The 6,875-nt window shown below is 34.8% G+C and overlaps 1 long non-coding RNA gene across 1 annotated transcript; it reads left to right on the top strand.

The window, feature by feature from the left end:
- Positions 1–4,945: 4,945 nt before the first annotated feature.
- On the top strand, positions 4,946–5,772 carry LOC149408270 (uncharacterized). Its single transcript, XR_016299659.1, has 2 exons — positions 4,946–5,205; positions 5,445–5,772. It is a non-coding gene; the product is annotated as an uncharacterized LOC149408270 (long non-coding RNA).
- The last annotated feature ends 1,103 nt before the right edge of the window (positions 5,773–6,875 follow it).

Below are 6,875 nucleotides of genomic sequence, written 5' to 3'. Positions count from 1 at the left end.
TTTCGAAGTTTAAAATAATTTATAATTTGTTGGTAAATAAGGATAGAAGGGTTATATCTAAAACCTTCTTTCATAGTGTTAAAAATTTGACATTGACTCGTATAGATTAGAGTGTAAGTAAATCGGTTGGCTATATTTCAATACAGTTGTTTTGTTTATGACAAGAATCACCAGGTTTTCTTCTTTTTTTTGTTCATCTCCTATACTTAGCTAGCTGCCCACTGTGCAAATATTGTACTTGACCGCTAATTTTCGGTAAGTAATCATTATTTTCTACAGTTTTTACTAATAGATAAATGATTATGTGATTACTTTTGCGAAGACCTGGACTTTATTTTTTGTACTCGAGTTATATAGCTACTATGACTAATATAATAATATCACCAGTGTGTAAAAATAATATCACCAGAGTGTAAAAATTCAATCACTAAACATGAAATCAATCTGATGAGATTGGAAGTGAAGTGTACGAGGGATCGGACACATACCCGCCAGATGTATCAATCACTTCCTGAAATCCGAAACAAACAGATTGACAAAAAAAAATGAATAATGAGCAAAAAAGCCGTGTGAAATAATTTGCATGAAAAAAAGTTTTGGAAAATTCTATGGCAATACAAGCCAAAGAGGAACATCCATTGCTACTATAGCAGTCTAATATCAGCATTGAACAATGATACGAACTGGTATTTTTTTTAACTCACTGAGATTGAAACAGAAGAATATTCAATGGGTGATATTGGATTTTCGAGATTTATGCGCTCTCTTGAATGAGAAATTTCTTCCTTACTCTAGTTTCTCATATAATTCACATGCCCTTTATAATCTACTAACCTCTCTGATTTATAGGATAATACAATTTCTAAGTACTCTAGATTAACCGCTAACTTATCTGCCAATTATTATAATTCTCCAGGAATCTAGATTCCTAGCAAGCAACAATTAGTACCTCTTCTTCTATCTCAATAGCTCTGAATTTAAATTTAGATAATAATACAAATATGAAAGTAGTGCAGGTTTATTAAGACTATGACTATGAGCATGTAATAGAGACACCATCACGAAAGAGAATGGTGTTTGGAATGGAAAAGGGGTTCGAAAAGCGACACTATTAAAAGGATTCCAAATTGAATTCAAGCGTGTGCACAAGCAAAACCATGTAATAATGTTAGCAAAGTCCTATCTATTCCAGCAAAGCAATGGGTCGCGACAGGAATTCGACTAAGCTACAACCAGGCCATGATCGTGATCCAATTAAGCAATCTCTCCTCTTAGTCTCTTTTAAAATTTTTCCCAACTTTCTCTCCTCTAATTCCATCTACTTCATATCTAAAATTTTATTCTAGCGGCAAGGATGCCCTAATCTCCATCTAAATCTAATCACACATTTTGGCTATCCACTTGATTGCTTCATATATTGGATTTCTTAAGCAAAACACTTTTCCAGATAAAAATTTCGGGTGACATATTGTACCTGAGGATTGGCTGGGCGAGTTATGAGAATATTAACGATAGGCGGATTTCTCGAGCGATGAACGGACGCGGTGGACTTCTACGAACCAGGCCGTCGACTTCAACAAAAAAGCAACAGGTAATATAAGGCAACCAGTATACCCTGTTATATATGATAGCAACAGGTAGGATTTTCAGCTGCATACCAGGCTTTTCAATCATGTCGAGTTTATATATTCGTCTTGAATAGTGTCACTGGTAAAATATGATTGTAGTTTTCTTAATAACCAAAGTGTTGATGTCTTACATCTCTAAACATCTTTTAATTTAATGTATTCTTATTGATGCTTCTTATCTGTTTTTATTTGTCCGATCAGGACTGTATTGTCTCTACCCCCTATTATAAATGGTGCTCACTCTGCAATTACTCTTAAGACAAAGAATGTCTTCATTGAATGCACAACTACAGATTTGACAAAGGCCAAGACCGTCTTGAATACAATTGTATGCGAGAAAAATTTCAATATACATGTTTGGTTATTTCTATGGCTCGTATGTTCTCATGGATGGTAATCTAATTCATTATTTTTCTAGGTAACTGCTTTTTCATTTTACTGTGAAAACAAATTGAGATAGAACCAGTGGAAGTGACTTGCTCAGATTTGCAAAGGAAATTCGAAAAATTATGTAAAGGAAATTCGACAATTCCACAATTCAGCTTCGTCCAAAATTCCCTTTAACATTTCAATTTTGTTACAGTCAGTGAGCAACACAGTGTAGGAGAGAGATCAACTCACCTCGACGAGCGACGGAGCGGCGGCCGAAATCACGCGAAGAAGACAATTTGGATTTTTGGGAATCGCCGGACCTGGGTTTGGGAGTGAAACCTGCGATTGGAACGATGGAGTGAGAAAGAATAAGAGGAAGAGAGGAAGAACGAGAGAAACACTCACCAAAGTTCACGGCGGCGCGGAGGATGGCCGTCAATTTCTGGGACAGAGCGGCGCGGAAACTTGGGAGAGTTGGAGAGTGGTTAGCGCGCGTTCTTGCGTGGAGGTTAAACTGATTATTTTATAACAGAAGATAAAATAATTTAAGTCGAAAAATCTGTAATCAGTTGTGTCTATTTCCTACAGACACGACTTCCGTTTACAAACGCCACTTCTCGCGTCTAACTCTCTACCGCAAAAAAAAAATCGATGCAAATATTTCCATTTTATTTCCCCAAATATATATAGAGACTTGACATGATATTTTGACGCGAAATGTCGCGTCTATTACCAAACAAACTTACTAAATAGCGGGATATATGTCGCGGGTAAAATTTTCGTGAAATTTTGTATCAGACGTGACAAGTCGCGTCTGAAACATGAAACGTCGTGTCTATTTAGACGCGACTAGTCGCGTCTAAAAATATTCGAGTCTGAAGCTTTAATTTGTAATATAGCAGACGCGAGAACTCGGGTCTGAATCTTGAGCGAATTTTTTTCGGAGCAACTACTCTCCTTTTTATTTCCCAATTCAATATAGACACGACTTTATGTATTAGACGCGAGAATTCGCGTCGGTTGACAAAAAAAATTAATAAAAGGCGGGATAAATGTCCCGGTCAAAAATTTGCTGAAATTTTGTATCAGACGCGACTTTCGCGTCTAAAACACTAAAAGTTGCGTCTAAATAGACGCGACTACTCGCGTCTGAAACATTTCATGTCTGATGCCTTAGTTTGTAGTAGTGAGAGGTTGTGAGGGTCAGAGAGGGGTCAAGGGTGAGAGAGACGCGGAGAGGCTGTGAGGCTGAGGCGGAGAGGTTGTGAGGGTTGGGGAGGGGTCAAGGGTGAGAGAGAGGCGGAGAGGTTGTGAGGAGACTCGAGAGTTAGAAATAAACTTAGAGTCGAGAGAAGAGGAGAGGTTGTGACGCGTAAGTCGAAGGTTTGTGAAACATAAAGTCAGAGAAAACATGTTTTAATAACTTTTTACCCAGCAATAGCCGCGACTTGTCGCGGCTATTGTCGTGGTTGATAGGTTTAGCCACGACAAATTATCGTGGCTATACTAAAGTAGCAAATACTGAGAGCGAGAAAAAGCCCGCTCAAATGAAAATATGAAAATACCAACAGCCATGACAAGTCACGGCTAATTAGCCACAACTTGTCGTAACTATTCTCGAGAATAAAAATTGTGGCAGTTGCCACAGTTTGTTGTAGTGTCCTATTGTTTCAACAACGTTTATAACAATAGTGTTTACAATAACCTGAATCAACAATACACGCAACTATGTGATAAAGCACTTACAATGGTTGTCAACAACACATAGTGTAAAAGCACACCTAGGACGATGACGACTGCAACAAAATATTTAGATGTGTAACCCTACCAAAGAGGGAAAGAGATCCTTATATAAGACACATACATACATAGTGTCTTTGGCTAGGGTTTCCCAATGCACTTGGAGAACACTCATTGGACGATCGGTAAAAGAGCGGAAGCGAATCAGCAACAAACCCTGCTAGCAGAAATTCACGTCAGCGTACTGATGTGTAAGACAAACACCTCATGTTCTAGTAGGATGTTTCTAACATCACAGAAAACAATAGTTTTACTATAACAAAAACAATCAACACACAGTAACTACAATTTAAAATAAAATATTAAATATATAAAAAAGGAAGAAACAAACGTTACAATAACTGTATTATAAAAAAAAACTTATCATTTTACTATCGATACGAAATTCCAAAGAGATTAAAAGGAAATTTTTTTTAAGCTCTTTTAAATAAAAGTTATGCAATAATAGTGAAGTAGCATGTCCCTCTACATTAATGGCTACAATAAATTTTTCAAATATATACCGAATGAGCTATCACATATGAGAAGTAATTTATATATTTTCATGAAATGAATGGTTGAGACTTGAGAGGTTGTCTTGCTTGAAGTGGAACCAGGGCGTATTAAGAGAGAGCTGGATAATTTGAAAGATTTTGTGGCTACGATTTATTTATTTATATATGTGGGCTTCTAAATGTTATTGCTTGACTTATGTAAGTCAATCATAAATTAAAGATAAGAAAGTACGCCACATTATCAAATTATTTAGGTATTTCAACAAGCAAGCTAAACTTAATTAAGGATATATAGTATGCATGCGTGAGGCATAAAAAAAAAAAAGACTTCTGATAAATGATAATATACCCCTTTGAACGTATATCTTAATTTTCTCTTACTTTATTTATGTCTAATTTTTGTACACCGTAACTAAGAGACAGAGTCAGATAAAAACTAAAGTTTAGGAGGCAAAATACTAGAGACAAAATTAAATAAGAGTCACAAATTAGATATAGGAGGAGTTCAAATTAATTCATAGCAAATTTTTATAGTATAATGATAATAATAACAGTACTAATTAATATGTATATGTTTATTACGTTAAGAAAGTTAAAACTCTAAAAATAAATAAATAAATTTAAGAAAATAGTACTACATAATTTAGAAGGGACTAGTATGTTAGTTGTAGGATAGAGCTGACATGTTTTTTTCTCACGGCGACTACCCTAATACAGAATGGGCTATAAATAAGTGAGGACTGGGAAATATTATTAGCACATTCAAATAAATAAGTAAAACAAGCGTCTCTTCTAAGTTAAAACTCTGGAAAGAATGAAGCGAGTCTTTGTTGTGATCACTATTCTCTTGGCTGCCATTCTCTTTTTTCCTTCTTCAACCCTTGCTCGACAATTAGCTGCCGTAAAAATTGGTAACACAAATCTGACTCTTGAATATTAGATTCATATTTTTTTTTAAATGTTTATGATATGAACTCAACTTTTATGCTTTGTTGTGCTGTGTGTCGGAATGAACCACACAACTTTTCTTTTTGGGGGGTTTTTCAGGCAAATAATGATTAACTTTCTGGAATAGTGTATTGAATTGATTCAGTACATATGGACTGGTATGAATAACAAATACAATAATTGGTTGAAAATATAATGACAGGAGTAAATCCATTAAATCCGAAGTGTCAAGGTGGCAGCTACAACCGCAAGTGTCAAGGTGGCAGATACACTCCGTCGTGTCAAGGTAGGGTTTACATCCGCGGACCTTGCTCGCCACCACCACCGTATGAAAGCCCTTGAAGTGTACATACATACAAATACAACTTTATCGCGTACAATACCCTATTTCAACACTAGGGTTTTGAACCCATAAAATAAAGTGGATGAAATGGCCATCGTGTGATTTAATTACTCTATGTTTGCATGAATAAAATCTAGCCTGTTTGTTTTCCTAATTACTGCGTTGGAATAAAAAAAAGTTCGACTGCTCTATTTTGTATTTTCTAAGAACCTTCGTTGTAAAGTAAAAGAGTGCTTTCTTTTGATATAACTGTATTTTATATCGGTTCACATAATTGTTGGTAATTCTAAATTAATCAGATTCTTAGAAAAAACATAAACGACAAGATATATTTAGATATATGAGTAATATAGGTTTGTGTATAAACGTAGGGTTTATATACATAGGGACATCGTATTCTAGAATACGAATCCTTGTATTCTAAAATCAAGAGTCTCAGAATGAAACAAAAAACACAGTTTTTTTATTACCCAGAATTCCGTAGAAACTAGATACTAAATTTATAGTAATAATAGATTTTAGAATAGTTATTTTGCTCAAATCGACTGAATACTAACATATATAGATCAACACAAAATTACATAGAAACAAAAACAGAATTACGCAGGATGGTTGAAATAAAAAAAATCAAAATTGTCTCCTGAAAATTAGAGACCTTCAAGTTATTTTGTTTATGACGTTTTTTTTTTTTTTTTTTTTTTTCTGCTTGTTTAAATTATCCGAAAGATGATAAAAAAGAATCACACCTGAAATGCCTAAATTTTTCCCTAGCAATATTCAATCGCTCAATAATTTTTTTGTCCGCACATGAATCACCCATTCCTGCTATATATCTCAGTTTCCTATTAATAATGTCCACACATTTATCTCAAATTTATTTACATTCTCACTAAATTTTCATAATCTTGATTATTAAAACAAAAGCACTGTAGTACCATATTTCGACTCAAACTAAAAACTAGGATTACTACAAAATGGACAGCGTTACAATTGAAGCTCATAGTATCAAAATCTCTGTTGGGTAATTACTATAAGATATCGATGTAGCTCTTACTTACGTTGACCCACAAGCAAGCAACTTCCAATGTTTCTAGGTCTTCAATAACAAAAGCAAGGAAGGTCACTTCAACTATTTTCCTCCTAGTGCGCCAATGTTGACCAAATAGTCACTCCTAGTCACCATTGTTGTGCGCTCTCCGTGATATATACTTCAACATCAATCAATGTCATCAATCGGTTCTTGCTTCATTGAGCTCTCAATAATATACAAATCTAAAGGTTATTGTTTCT

This window comes from Urtica dioica, chromosome 1 (assembly GCF_054948205.1).
Source record: "Urtica dioica subsp. dioica isolate 48M chromosome 1, U.dioica_male_clone48M_v1_H2, whole genome shotgun sequence".
NCBI classification, from domain to species: domain Eukaryota; kingdom Viridiplantae; phylum Streptophyta; class Magnoliopsida; order Rosales; family Urticaceae; genus Urtica; species Urtica dioica.
Note: the sequence above shows the minus strand (reverse complement) of the source record. Positions and strands in the feature narration are given on the sequence as shown.